At 45.3% G+C, this 14,439-nt stretch overlaps 1 protein-coding gene across 1 annotated transcript in view; it reads right to left on the bottom strand.

The window, feature by feature from the left end:
• The window catches only part of PABPC1 (poly(A) binding protein cytoplasmic 1), a 1,472,855-nt gene that overhangs the window by 157,704 nt on the left and 1,300,712 nt on the right, over window positions 1-14,439 (bottom strand). The window lies entirely within an intron of this gene.

The raw sequence follows: 14,439 nt of genomic DNA, 5'->3' as shown, positions 1-14,439 counted from the left end.
GTTCTGGAGTCTTAGCAATGAGTACCTCCTGAGGGCTGAAGCAGATGCTGCAGACCTGGCGGATGCTTCTGCAGCATCGTAGATGCACTTGATGGGAGTGCCTGGCTACCTGTTGGGTCAAGGAAAGTCTGGATGAGATGTCCATCTTGCTGGGACTGTCAGGCAAGGAAGCCAGCATGGAGGAAAGACCAAGTCTAATGCATACTTGTTCATGTGGGTCTGATAAATTATGTCTCTGAAAGCTAAAGCAGAAGTGTACACCTTCCCCATCCTATCCATTTACTTACAGTCTTTGTCAGTGGGTAGTAGGGAGGCAGAGGGCAGCAGTCTAGATTGCTTATCTGCCGTGGTGGCAACAACAGGCTTAACTAAGAATTTGTGATCCTCCGGTACTTTATAGAAGCAGTCAGGACGGGACGCTTAGGGGCTGGAGGCTGGGAGTCAGAGGCCTTAGAGGCCGTATTGAAGGCATCCAAGTAATGAGGCAGAACAGTGGGAACTGCTGAAGGGGAGGGTGATTCCACTTGCAGCAGTTCAAAGTAACTTATTTGGGTGTCAGTCAGTTGGGAAATATCCCATTTAAAGTAATCCATCTTGGTAATGATCTCACCACAAGTAATGTCCTCTGGGGAGAGTCCCCCTCCACAGATTCCTCATCTGGAGAATAATATTCCTGGGGAGAGGCAATCTGGGAAACCTAAGAAATGGACTTCTCTGATGAAAAGAAAGAAGAGCAGTGTTATTCTTCCCCGACATGAGGGGTCATGGATGGGAGGGAAGAAGCAGACACAGGCCTAGGGCTCAAAAGAGGCAGGGTGGAGGTGGCTGAAGCTGAAGGCCTAAGGGCCATGAAGGATTGCATGAGGGAAGAAGTGAAGGCCTGCCAATCCGGTGCGACTTCTGAAGTGGAGGTATGTTAAGTCTTCTGCATCTTTTTGGCCGGACAGGAAGTAGAGTGGCTTGGCGTCAGGCCTGGAGATTAGCACATCTGAAGTCTGGATCCCTGCTGGAGGTACCACCGAAACTGGACCCCCCTCAACTTTGACAGGCGTCGGATGTCTGAGTGAGCTCAGAGGATGTGCCGGTCATCGGCTGCGAAACAGCTTCCTGGAGGAACGTCTCTGCAGTCAAAGGATCCTCCGAGTGCACCTCAACCCCTAGATCGGCAGTTAGCAGTGTGTCGGAAAGCGGAGCGGCAGGCGAAGAAGGCCTAGGAACCTTGGCCTTCTTGCTCAAAGGTTCAGGCACGGCCTCCGATACAGGATCCCTCCTAAGGGCTAACCGTTTGAGGCGTTGGTTCTCGAGGTAGAGATTTAATGTAGCTAGACGGCTCCGCAAGGTCTGAAGCACAAATGATTAACAAATAGCGCAGGAGGAGTGACCGTGTTCCTGGCCTAGGCAAAAAAAAAACACAGCTGTCATGGGTGTCCTTATGGGGTATCTGGCGCCCGCATTGGTACTTTCCCTTTTTTCCTGACATCAGCTAAAGGCTACAACAAAGTACAGTTTTGTACCTACCATAAATGTAGATGTTCGAAGATCCACATTGCTGCAGTCCTTACATATGGGTAGTCCGCTGTCCTCGGTCGGCCCGAATACCAAAGTATTAGGCTGACGTCGGTCAAGGCGCTTAAAACTGACATCAGGACGTCAGGGTACAAAAGCGCATGACCGACGTCATATCCTCAGTCTTTTCTTGCCCCAGATGTCAGAAGGCCCTAAAAAGAAAGGCCAAAGCCAAAAAACAGCAAAGAAACACCAACCAACCCTGCACTAACCACATTTACAAAATTTACAACCCAAACCACACAACCACCTCTAACTACAGAGGGGAAGGAGGGAGGTAATTGGACTGCAGCAATGTGGATCTTGAACATCTACATTTATGGTAGGTACAAAACTGTACTATGTTCTTCATCTCACATTGCTGCAGTCCTTACATATGGGTAGAATCCCAAAGCAGAGGTAAGGGAGGATGGCAAAACTATAAAGCATTAGGAGCTGCCAAAATGCCCTGTAAAATTGCAGTGGCAAATCCAGCCCTAGATTTAGAATAAAGTGGAAGGTGGTAATGCTTAGAGAAAGTATGCACTGAACTCCAAGTAGCTGCCTCCAAAATATCTTTAGTAGCCACCCCTTAAAAAGCTGTAGAAGTGGCAGTAGCCCTAGTGGAATGAGGCCTAATCCCAGCTGGAATCTCCTTACCATGATGGGAATAACAGAAAGCAATACAAAACCAATCCACTTAGAAATAGTTTGTTTTGAAACAGGTTTGCCCTGAGAACCCAAAGCAAATGAAACAAACAACTGCTGAGACTGCCTGAACCCTTTAGTTCTGCTCAAATAATATCGCAACTGTCTGTGTATATCCAAAGTGTGCAAAATCTTCTCCCCTTTATTTTGGGGGTTTGCATAAAAAGTAGGCAAATGAATAGTTTGGTTTAAAGCCACACTAGAAACCACTTTAGGCATAAAGGAAGGGTTAGTACGCAAAGATACCCTATCCTTGTGGAAAATTAAGAAAGGCTCAACCGCCATAAGGGCCTGTAATTCAGAAACCCTTCTCGCAGAGGTAATGGCCAACAAAAAAGCAGTCTTCCATGATAAATATTTCAACTCGGCAGTAGCTGCAGGCTCAAAGGTTGTAGAGTGAGTTTCTCCAACACAAAATTGAGATCCCAAGCAGGAGTAGGAGCTCTACGTGGGGGTCTTATATTCTTTGCCCCTCTAAGGAATTGCTTAAACAAAGGATGAGAAAATAATGGTGGGTCACAGTCATAGTGAGCAGAAATTGCTGCAGCATGAACCTTTATAGAGAAGGACAAACCTTTGTCCAATAACTCAGTAAGGTATTGTAGAGCAACACTTAAATTAGGTTTAGAAACATCAAAATCCTTAGCTGTACTCCAAATTAAAAATCTCCTCCATTTATCTGCGTAAACATTCCTTGTACTAGGCCTTCTGGCCTCCAAAATAACATTCAAAACTTGTTGTGGAAGCTGAGACCCTCCAGGGTTTAAAACAGAATATGCCAGGCTGTTAGATGCAGAGAGTGAAGTTTGACATTGAGTAAATGACTGTTCTCCTGAGACAGCAGGTGTGGAATCGAAGGCAAAGGCCATGGAGGCTCCCGTACCAGACTTCTCAGTAATGGGTACCAGTGCTGTCGAGGCCAATCCGGGGCTATTAAAATCATGGTTGGCTTGTCCTGTCTGACCTTCAGGAGTACCTTTGGGAGGAGAGGCAGTGGTGGAAAGGCATACACGTGAAGATTGCTCCAATTGAATGAGAGAGCATCCACTTTCCAAGCTGTGGGATGAAACCTTTTTGTGCAAAACTTTGGCAACTGGTAATTTAGTGGAGAAGCGAACATATCTATGTCTGGAGTTCCCCATAACACTGTCAATTCTTGAAATACATGAGGATCCAATTTCCACTCGTGGGGATCCATAATTTGTCTGCTCAACACATCTGCTAAGGAGTTCTGTGCTCCTGGCAGAAACCTTGCCTGAAGATTTAGCTGTAAACTGAGAGCAGTCTCCCACAAAATCATTGCTTGTCTGCATAGAGGGTATGAATGTGTCCCCCTTGCTTGTTGATGTACCACATGACAGTTGTGTTGTCTGTTTGAATCAACACCTGCCCTGGAAGAAGTAAATCCTTGAAAGCTATCAATGCAAATTGGACTGCTAACATCTCCTTCAAGTTGATACGTAAATGTTGCAGTCTGGCAGGCCACGTGTCTTGTACCCATTTTCCATTTAGATGAGCTCCCCAAGCTTTGTCTGAGGCATCTGTCGTTAGAATCTGACTCGCCTCTGGTCGGGCCACAGAGAGTCCCTTGTTTAGGTGACATTCCTGAGCCCACCACAAAATTCCTTTTGAATGCAAGGTATCATCTGAATGACAGTGTCCATATCTTGGCAGTGTTAGTCCATACATTTTGAGATACCATTGTAGCTTCCTCATATGCAGTTTGGCATTGGGAAGTACCAGAATACAAGATGCCATGAACCCCAAGGCTTGAAGGACTGTCCTTGCAGTCAGCCTGGACTGACGAGACAATTGATGGAAATAAAGAGAAAGATTCTTTTGTTTGTCCGGGGTCAAAAAGGCCATCTGAGATGCTGTATTCAGTCTCACACCCAGAAAGCACATGTCCTGAGAGGGTACTAGACTGGACATTATTTCGTTCACAGAATACCCTAGGCATCGTAACACTGCCATCACATACTGTAAATGATGAAGAAGTTCGTCCTTTCCTTGAGCCAGAATCAGGCAATCGTCCAAATAAGGATAGATTTGTATTCCTCTTAGCCTGAAGAAAGCTACCACTGGAGCCAGAACCTTCGTGAACACTCTGGGCGCAGTAGATAAGCCAAAGGGCAATGCAGAGAACTGATAATGAAAAGTCCCAGCCAACGCAGATACTTCCTGCAACTGGGCCTGATAGGAACATGAAGGTAAGCCTCCTTGAGATCCAGAGTCACCATCCAGTGATCTTTGCCCAGCAGAGGTAAAAGCTGTTGTAACGTCAACATTTTGAACTTGGGAATGTCCAGATATGTGTTGAGGACAGATAAATCCAAAATTGGTCTCCACGTGTTCCCTTTCTTTGGTACTAGAAACAGGCGAGAATAAAATCCTAGGCCCACTTCTGGCAGAGGGACCGGTTGTATAGCTCCTATTTGAAGTAGTAGAGAAATTTGTTTGTGAGCCTCTAGTCTTTGCTGAGGAGGAACGTCTGGCATGCCCTTGAAAGGAGGCAAGGTATGGAAATAAAACTTGTAACCTTGGTGTATGATATCCAAAACCCATTTGTCCTGGGTAATTAAAATCCAATTTTCCTTGAAGAGTGCCAACCGTCCTCCCAAAGGTGCTGCCAGGCAAGAAGGATCTGGCAGCTGAAAAGTAGGTCATTGGGCCTGTTTACGAAAGGACTGGCCCTGCCCTCACTCGAAGATTGTGCAGGTGAACTCCCTGTTCTAGGTCTGAAGGAACTCTGAGCTCTGCCCCTACCACGTCTAGATCTACCCCTAGACTGAGAACCATAAGAAGGATCCGTCCACCCCTTAGCAGGCCAATTCCTACTAAACTTCGGAGGCTGAACTTGCAAAAAATCTTTAACAGTCTGCATAGACTTAGCCTTGTCCTCCATTTTCTTCAAGACTGACTCCACAGGTGGACCAAACAACACTTCAGACTGCAAAGGAGCATCCAAAATCCTTGTCTTAACATGGTCAGATAAATTCTGATCCTTCAGCCAGTCGTGCCTGCGAAGAACTGAACCAGTGGCAGCCACCCTAGAAGAGGCCTGCACAGCATCAAAACCACATTGTAAAGAATGCTTACCCACCTGTTCAGAGACATGCACCAAATCTTGTAATTCTTTACAGTCCATGCCTTCTGCCAGAGCATCCACCTTAGATTTCAATTGAGAAAGAAGAAAATTTTGATATTTCAACATATGAAACTGGCAATTCAAAGCCCTCATTGCTAAGGTAGAAGATGTATAGACCTTCTTTCCCCATATATCCAAAGCTCTGGCCTCTATCTAGAGGAACCGGATTTTTTACAACAGAGGCCCTGACACCCTTAGGTCCCTGACTAATAGTTTCTGGGTCCGCCCTAGGACTCTTATAGAGATATTTATGAGCCTCAGGCACCCTGTAATACCTATCCGGTTTAACAGGCGCAGGAGGCAGAGAATCAGGACTAAGTGAAGCCTCTGAAAACACATCTTGCACAACATCCAGAACAGGGGGTATAGCTAAGGGCCTGTGCTGAGGTAAAAACAAAAATTCCCTAAGCCTTTTCCGTGAATCAGAGAAGTCCTGACCTTCCCACTTAAAATGTTCCCTCATAGAATGAAGTGTCTCTGAAAAGAAAAATCCTCTGGAGGAGAAGCAGAAGGAGTGGAATCTTCTGCATCAGAATCAGAATAAGGGGAGTACTCCTGCAAGTCTTCAGCCGAAGACTCTGAAACATCCAAGTCTGTTCAAAACTTTCCAACTCTGGCTCCACCCTAGGCCTCTTATCAGGAGGGGCAAAGAACCTCTAATCAGAGTAATCAAATCTTCTGCCATTTTAAGCATGTGCTTCTTAGGCACAGACCCTGCTGAACTAGGAGTGACACCAACAGCAGCTAAACCTGGCCTGCCTCTGGAAGAAGCCTTGGAAACAGAAGGAGAGGGCCTAACCACCCTGGGAAGGGAGGGGAGTATAGTAACCTGAGAAGCCCCTTCAGCCTGACCTGCCTCTTGAGAGGCCACATCCTGCAAAATCAAAGTCTCCCCCTGAGACTCCAGAGAAGCCTCCATCGGAACCACCGGTTCCACTGAAGCCTCTAAAGAACCGGCGTCCGGAACGGACGACTCATCTTGCCTGGGTTTAACTGTTTTGTCTTTGCGCTTCTTCGAAGCGGCCGGAGAATCCGGCGGCATATTATAATTGCACCGCTTACAAGACCAGCCTAGCACAATCTAACCTTCGCAATAGTGCGCTTATTGAACCTAGCACAAAAGCGGCACCCGACTACGTCGTGCTCAGGCCCCAAACAAGGAATGCACAAAGAATGATAATCCCTATGCGGTATCTGTTTCCCACAAGAAATACAATTATTCACTTTTTCTGACATCCGGTAATACACTGAGGCAAGAAAAACAAAATATTCCCTAACGGGTACTTAGCCAACTTGGATTCGGTCTGAAACTCCGAACTCGAAAAATTTCAGAACGCCGAACGGCACTTGCAACGCTGCTTCTGCATCGGACCATGCGGCAAAAAAGACTGAGGATATGACGTCGGTCATGCGCTTTTGTACCCTGACGTCCTGATGTCAGTTTTAAGCGCCTTGACCGACGTCAGCCTAATACTTTGGTATTCGGGCCGACCGAGGACAGCGGACTACCCATATGTAAGGACTGCAGCAATGTGAGATGAAGAACATCCAAGCGTTAGCTAGAACAATCAAAAATAAATTATGAAACCCAATGGGCTATTTATCTTTAAGATGCAACGTCTGTGAAGGGGCGTTCATACGATGCGAGTGTCGTCTGTGGCTGAAAAGTTCTGGGGACTGTTGTGTGCAGACATCACATTTACGACCCCTTGGTTTATGGCCCTACGTGTGACGTCCTATGCACACTACAGCAGCCAAGCTGAAGCTTTTGTATAGAAGCTGACGTACGAGTTGTCTGAGAGCAGGAAATCCCACACCTAGAACACTGCAACATAGGAATAGGAGGACATCTTCTATTACAGTAAGTTTACTTGCACAACTACACCTAAGTTTAGTTACACAATTCTACTAAGTTCATCACTCCGATTATGGCTGCAGTAGCCTAAGCTGTATGGGTAGATTACCACAGCACAAAATATTGAGACTGCCAAGGAATTCAAGCATCCAGGAACTCCTGAAGAATGGTCCTTGGGGAAAAAATGGTGTTGGACTTGAAAAAATGCATTTTAATGGTTTGTGAAAGTATGCACAGAGGTCCAAGTTGCTGCCTCTAGAATACCAAGTCCACCTTTTCCAAAAAGCCACAGATGAAGCCTTAAGACCTGGTAGAATGGGCCTTAACCGTGCCTGGAAATGGCTTGTTATACTGAGAAAAGTAGAAAAACAGCATGAAACAACCATATGGAAACTGTCTGCTTTGACACTGGCTGTTAATTTTATTTACCCACATAGAAGTCAAACAGCAGATATTTTTTCCCTGAGGGGTTTACTTCTGCCTAAATAGAACAGGAATGACTAAATAAAATTCCACACAACTCTATACCAACCTGTCGATGTCCAGAGTATGAAGGAATCTTTCTCCTTTGTTTTTACGTTCTGGGAAAGGATACAGGGGGATTAACAGTTTGGCTTAAAGTAAACTCTGAAACCACTTTAGGTACAGCAGAATGATTAGTTCTCAAAGACGATCTTACAGAAAATGAGGTAGGACTGACTCATCATAAGAGCTTGTAACTTGTGCTCTTCTTGCACATGTCAGTGCAAGGAGTAGTACAGTTTTCCATGTTAAGAAAGTACAGTTGTGTACACTTGGCATAAATGTAGATATTAGAGTGTATTCACTGTTGCAGTCATTACATTTGGGTAATCTGCTGGCAGGTTGCCCTCAGTCGGCCTGAATTCCAAAGTCTTGGGTCCTTTGTCGGTTGCTGTCTTCTCTTCCATGACATCAGATCGTCAGGAGTATAAAACATGCAGCCGATGCCATTTTCTTTAGTTTTTCTTGCCCCCGATGTCAGGTGCCCCCCAAAAGGTAGCAAAATTTTATATATATATATATATATATATATATATATATATATATATATATATATATATATATATATATATATATATATATATACATGCATCAATATAAACTTTACCTTCATCTACAAGCAAATACACCACATAGATTGTAGAGAAGGAAAGATAAACTTCAGAATGACAGGGGGATAGTGGGAGGGTAAGCCTGGACTGCAACAGTAAAATACACTCGAACATCTACATTTACGGTTAGTGTACACAACTGTACTATGTTCTTCGTGTTTCACTGTTGCAGTCATTACATTTGGGTAGAGTCCCAAAGCTATGGATGGGAGGCTGGAGCTAAACAGCATTATGAGCGGCTATGAGGCCCTGCAGAACTGCAGTGGCAAAGCCTGCCCTGGATTTAGAGTAGAGTGGCAAATGATTGTGCTTTGTAAAGGTGTGCACTGAACTCCAAGTAGCAGCCTCTAAAATGCCCTTGGTTGGTACTCCCCAGAGAAAGGCTGCTGAAGTAGCTGCAGCTCTGGTTGAATGTGGCCTAATGCCCTTAGGCACTGGCTTGCCATGGTGTAAGTAGCAGAAACGAATGCAGTGGCCTATCCACTTTGAAATAGTCTGTTTTGAGATGGCCTTTCCTTGTGATCCTGCAGCATACGCCACTAGTAATTGCTCTGTCTTTCTGAAAACTTTGGTTCTGTCCAAGTAGAATTAAGTTGTCTGTGTACGTCCAAAGAATGCAGAATTCTCTCCCCCTTGTTCTGTGGTTTTGGATAAAAAGTTGGCAGATGAATAGTTTGGTTAAGAGCCACACTGGACACCACCTTAGGCATAAATGTTGGGTTTGTCCTCAGAGAGACCCTGTCTGGATAAAAAAATGATAAAAGGTTCCAAGCCATGAGTGCCTGTAGCTCTGAAACTTGTCTTGCAGAAGTTATTGCTAGGAGAAGAGCTGTTTTCCAAGATAAAAACTTTATATCAGCAGTAGCAGCTGGTTCAAAAGGAGGCAGGGTGAGTTTTTCCAAGACATAGTTGAGGCCCCATGCAGGCATTGGTGATCTCTTTGGAGGCCTTAGATATTTTGGCTCCTCTGAGGCACTGTTTTAATAAGGGATGAGGATAGATTGGTGGCTCTGTATTGTAATGAGCCTAAATGGCAGAGGCATGAATTTTAATAGATGAAAGTGACAGGCCTTTCTCCAGCATCTCAGTTAAGTATTGCAAAATCTGAGGAATATTTGGCACAGCTGTATCAGTTCCTTGTGTCTGGTTCCAAGCACAGAATCTCTTCCATTTTCCAGCATAAGATTTTTCTAGTACTAGGCCTTCTGGCCTCCAAAATGACATCCATCACAGCTTTACTGAGAGGTGTGTTTTGTATGACTACACTATCCGCTATGCTGCCAGGTTTAAAGTCCTGAGTTGGCTGTGCAGGATCTTATTGTTTTGCTGGGATAGTAAATGAGGTATTTGAGGTAAGGTCCAAGCTGGGCATTGAGACAAGTTCTTTAGGATTGGAAACCAGTACTGGCGGGGCCAGTCTGGGGCAATCAGCATCATTTTTGGCTTCTCCTGACTAACCTTTAAGAGTACTTTGGGGAGGAGAGGCAGTGAACGAAAGGCATATACTGATAGGTTTTTCCAGCTGAAAGATAGGGCGTCCACTTTCCATGCTTGTCTGTGATAAGTCCTTGTGCAGAATCTTTTTAGTTGGTAGTTGTGAGGGGAGGCAAATAGATCTATGTCCGGGCATCCCCATTTCCTTATCTCATCATGCTGAAGACTTGTGGATCCAGCTGCCACTCGTGGGGATCCATAAGGTTTCTGCTTAGTTCGTCTGCCAGAGTATTTTTCCTTCCTGGCAGGAATTGTGCTTGCAGATGTACTTGGTAAGTTAATGCTGTGTCCCACAAAGTCATGGCTAGTCTGCAAAGGGGGTAAGAATGTGTGCCCCCTTGCTTGTTTATATATCACATGACCATGGCGTTGTCTGTCTATCAGTAGTTGTTCCGGATGAAGTAGGTCCTTGAAGGCTGTCAGGGCATTCTGAACAGCTAGCATCTCTTTTTGATTGATATATAGATGCATTAGGGATGAGGACCATGTGTCCTGAATGCATCTTCCTGCCATGTGGGCCCCCCAGGCATAATCTGATGCATCCGTTGTTAGTGTCTGCCTGGCTGGGGGTAATGTGAATGGCTGTCCCTTGTTTTGGTGACAAGCCTTTGCCCACCATCGAAACTCCTGTTGTAGGCAGGGAATGAGAGTAATCATTGTTTACAGGCTGTGGCAATGTTGAGTCCTAACACTTTTTAGGTATCATTGAAGTTTCCTCATATGCAGTCTTGCATATGGAATTAGTAGGATGCAGGATGCCATGAAGCACAAAGCCTGCAGAATTTTTCTTGCAGATAACTGGGCCTTTGCTGCCAACATTTTGAAATAGGTAGTCAGTTGCCTTTGTTTGTCTGGTGTGAGATAAGCCATCTGGGCAGTTGTATTTAAGCTTGCAACCAGGAATATTATCTCATGAGAGGGTACTAGTTTTGATTTATTTTCGTTGACCGTGTACCCTAGGCATGTTAGAAGTCTTTTCACAAACGCCAGATGCTGTAGAAGAATGTCCTTGTTCTCTGCTTGAATTAGTCAGTCGTCCAAGTAAGGATATATTTGTATTCCTCTGTCTGCAGAATGCAATTACTGGTGCCAGGCACTTTGTAAAGACCCTGGGTGCAGTAGATAAGCCAAAGGGCAGTGCAGAGAATCGGTAATGCATTGAGCCCGCCTTGAATCTGAGGTATCTTCTGCATAATTGTCTGATTGGGACTTGCAGGTATGCCTCTTTTAGGTCTAGAGTCACCAGCCAAGCGTTTTTGCCCAGCATGGGCAGAAGTTGCTGCAAAGTCATCATCCTGAATTTTGGTATATCCAGGAAAGTGTTCAGAATAGAGAGGTCCAGTATCGGTCTCCAGGTCTTGTCCTTTCTGGGTACCAAGAACAGTCTTGAGTAAAATCCTTGTCCCTGCTCTTGCTCTGGTACTTGTTGAATGGCCCCCATGTCAATGAGGGATGAGACTTGTTTTAGTGCCTCTGCCCATTGACTTTTTAGCGGATCTGGCCAGCCGTTTGACTTTGGCAGGGTATGGACATGGAACTTGTACCCTTGTGGCACAATATTTAGAACCCACTTGTCCTGGGTTATAATGTGCCAATTTTGAGGAAAAAAGTGCTAATTTTCCCCCTAAGGGTGCTGCCAGGAGATAAGTGATTGGTGCAGGCAGGGGGGAGTCATTGGGACCGTTTCCTGTATGGTTGTGATTTGTCTTCTCCAACTTTGGAGGTAGAAGCACCCCATTGCTTTGACCTGTAGGAACTTTGCACCTGGGATCTGCCTCTAGGGCATCTGGATCTGCCCTTTTGAGGTCTGTCTGACACAGGAAAGGACCAATTCTTTGTAGGCCAGTGTCTACTAAATCTAGGTGGCTGTACTTGTAAAAAAATCTTTGACAGTTTGCATAGATTTAGCTTTGTCCTCCATTTTCTTTAACACCTCCTCTGCCTTAACACCAAACAAAGTATCATGCTGTAAAGGTGCATCTAATAATTTAACTGACATGATCAGGCAGATTTTGTTCCTTTAACAAAGCATGCCTTCTAATTACAGAACCCATAACTAGCGGCCCTGCAGGAGGCTTCCAAAGAATCAAAGCCACATTGCAAACTATGCTTTCCAACTTGTTCAGCTGCATGCAATAAATCCTGCATTTCCTCGTTTTCTGCACAGAGTTTAATAACATTTTTTGTTTAAGCAATGCCATGGCATGTTGCTGATATTTGAGCATATGAAACTGACAGTTTAAGACCCTTATAGCCAACGTAGCAGATGTGTAAACCTTCCCCCCCCCCCATCTATCCAGTGCCCTAAAATCTCTGTCAGAGGGGGTAGGGTTTTTTGCAGCGGAAGCCTTAACTCCTTTGGGAACTTATGAAATAGTTTCTGGGTCTGCAGCAGGGTTTTTAAAAGGGAATGTATGAGAGTCAGGAACCCTGAAATATCCATCAGGCTTAACAGGAGCTGGAGGTAAGGAGTCGGGGGTAAGACTAGACTCCAAAAACATTTACAATATCTAACACAGGTGGAATGGCTAGTGGCCTGTGTTCAGGTAGTAAAAGGAAATCCCGGAGCCTCTTTTTAGATTCTGAAAAATCTTGGCTCTCCCAGTGGAAATGCTACCTCATGGTATGCAAGGTTTCCCCAAAAGAATAGTCCTCTGGAGGAGAAACTGAAGGTATAGATTCTTCAGCATCAGAATCCTCATAGGGGGGGAAGAGGATAGTCCTGATCAGAAGAGGAATCAGAAGAAATAGAAACCTGATCTGAAGATTCATAGTCAGTCTCTTGCCTAGGCCTCATCAGGAGGGGGATGGGAACCCCTGATCAAGGTAATTAAGTCTTCGGCCATTTTGAGCATCTACTTTTTGGGCATAGAGGCCTGTCCACGTGGCTCTTGAGTTTCTTTGCTTTAGAAGGTGCTTTAGTCTTTGCCTTTGAAGCTGAGGTTGGTTTAATGTAAAGATGTTCAGATCTGAATACACCCTCAGAAGCCGGTGCCTGCTCAGCGGCTCCAGACCCATCTGAAGGAATAGTATCCGAGGCTCCAATATCTTGACTTTCCAGCAGCATAGCCGACTCCACGTGGGAGTCGGTAGCGGCCTGCAACTCTAAAGTAGCGGGCGTCAGGGGCTGCAAAAGCGCCTCACTGAGAAAGTACAGTTTTGTACCTACCATAAATGTAGATGTTCGAGTGCTAATACGGCTGCAGTCATAACAGATGGGTTTTCCTGCCGTCAGGCGGGTCCTCGGTCGGCCGAATTACAAAGTCTAGTTCCGGCGTCGGATGTCGTCGTTTCTTCCCTGACGTCAGTGCGACAGGGGTATAAAAGAACCAGCTGACGCCATTTTCTTCAGTTTTTCTTGGCCCAGATGTCAGGTGCCCCCAGAAGGGAGGCAAAACATAAATTTATGTAATAATGCAATGCAATATAATCAAAAAGCAGTAGTTGCAAGCAAATACACCATAAAAGAATACCCCAATCAAGTTGTATGAGGAGGTGTTAGCCCTTAGGCCTGTCCCAAGATGGGAAAGAGGGAGGGAAACCTGGACTGCAGCTGTATTAGCACTCGAACATCTACATTTATGGTAGGTACAAAACTGTACTATGTTCATCCTGCATACAGCTGCAGTCATAACAGATGGGTAGAATCCCAAAGCTAAAAAAGGGGTGTTAGGCACTAAGAGGAACTAGAAGGAGCCAGGATGCCTTGCAAGACTGCAGTGGCAAAGCCCGCTCTAGATTTGGAGTATAATGGTAGGTGATGGTGCTTGGAGAAAGTATGTACAGAACTCCAAGTGGCTGCTTCCAAAATATCTTTGGTAGGAACCCCCCTGAGGAAAGCTGTAGAGGCAGCTGTGGCCCTTGTGGAGTGAGATCTGATGCCTGTAGGTACAGTCTTACCATGAAAAGAGTAACAAAAGCGTATGCAGTGGGCTATCCATCTTGAGATTGTCTGTTTGGAAATAGGCTTCCCTTGAGCACCTGTAGCATAGGACACAGAGTTGCTATGATTTTCTGAAAGGCTTTGTTCTGTCCAAATAATAACGAAGCTGTCTGTGAATGTCCAAGGAATGTAGTAGTCTCTCCCCTTTGCTTTGTGGATTAGGGTAAAAGGTAGGTAGGTGGATAGCCCGATTCAAGGCTACCCTGGATACTACCTTTGGCATAAATGAAGGGTTGGTTCGTAAGGAAACTCTGTCCTGATGGAAAATGATGAAAGGCTGCACAGCCATGAGGGCTTGCAGTTCCGAAACCCTGCGTGCTGAGGTGATAGCCAGAAGGAAGGCTGTTTTCCATGACAAATATTGCAGTTCTGTTGAAGCAGCAGGCTCAAAGGGAGGCAGGGTCAATTTTTCCAGGATGAAATTGAGGTTCCAAGCAGGTACTGGTTGCTTCCTTGGGGGTTTTATATTCTTAGCCCCTCTGAGGGGCTGTCTTAAGAGAGGGTGAGAGAATAAAGGAGGATCAGTGTTGTATTCTGCAGAAATGGCTGAGGCATGGATTTTGATGGAGGAGAATGAAAGTCCACTGCTTAGCATCTCAGCTAGGTACTATAA

The sequence above is a fragment of the Protopterus annectens genome, chromosome 6.part0 (genome assembly GCF_019279795.1).
Source record: "Protopterus annectens isolate FY-2018-M chromosome 6.part0, PAN1.0, whole genome shotgun sequence".
Lineage (NCBI taxonomy): Eukaryota > Metazoa > Chordata > Ceratodontiformes > Protopteridae > Protopterus > Protopterus annectens.
Note: the sequence above shows the minus strand (reverse complement) of the source record. Positions and strands in the feature narration are given on the sequence as shown.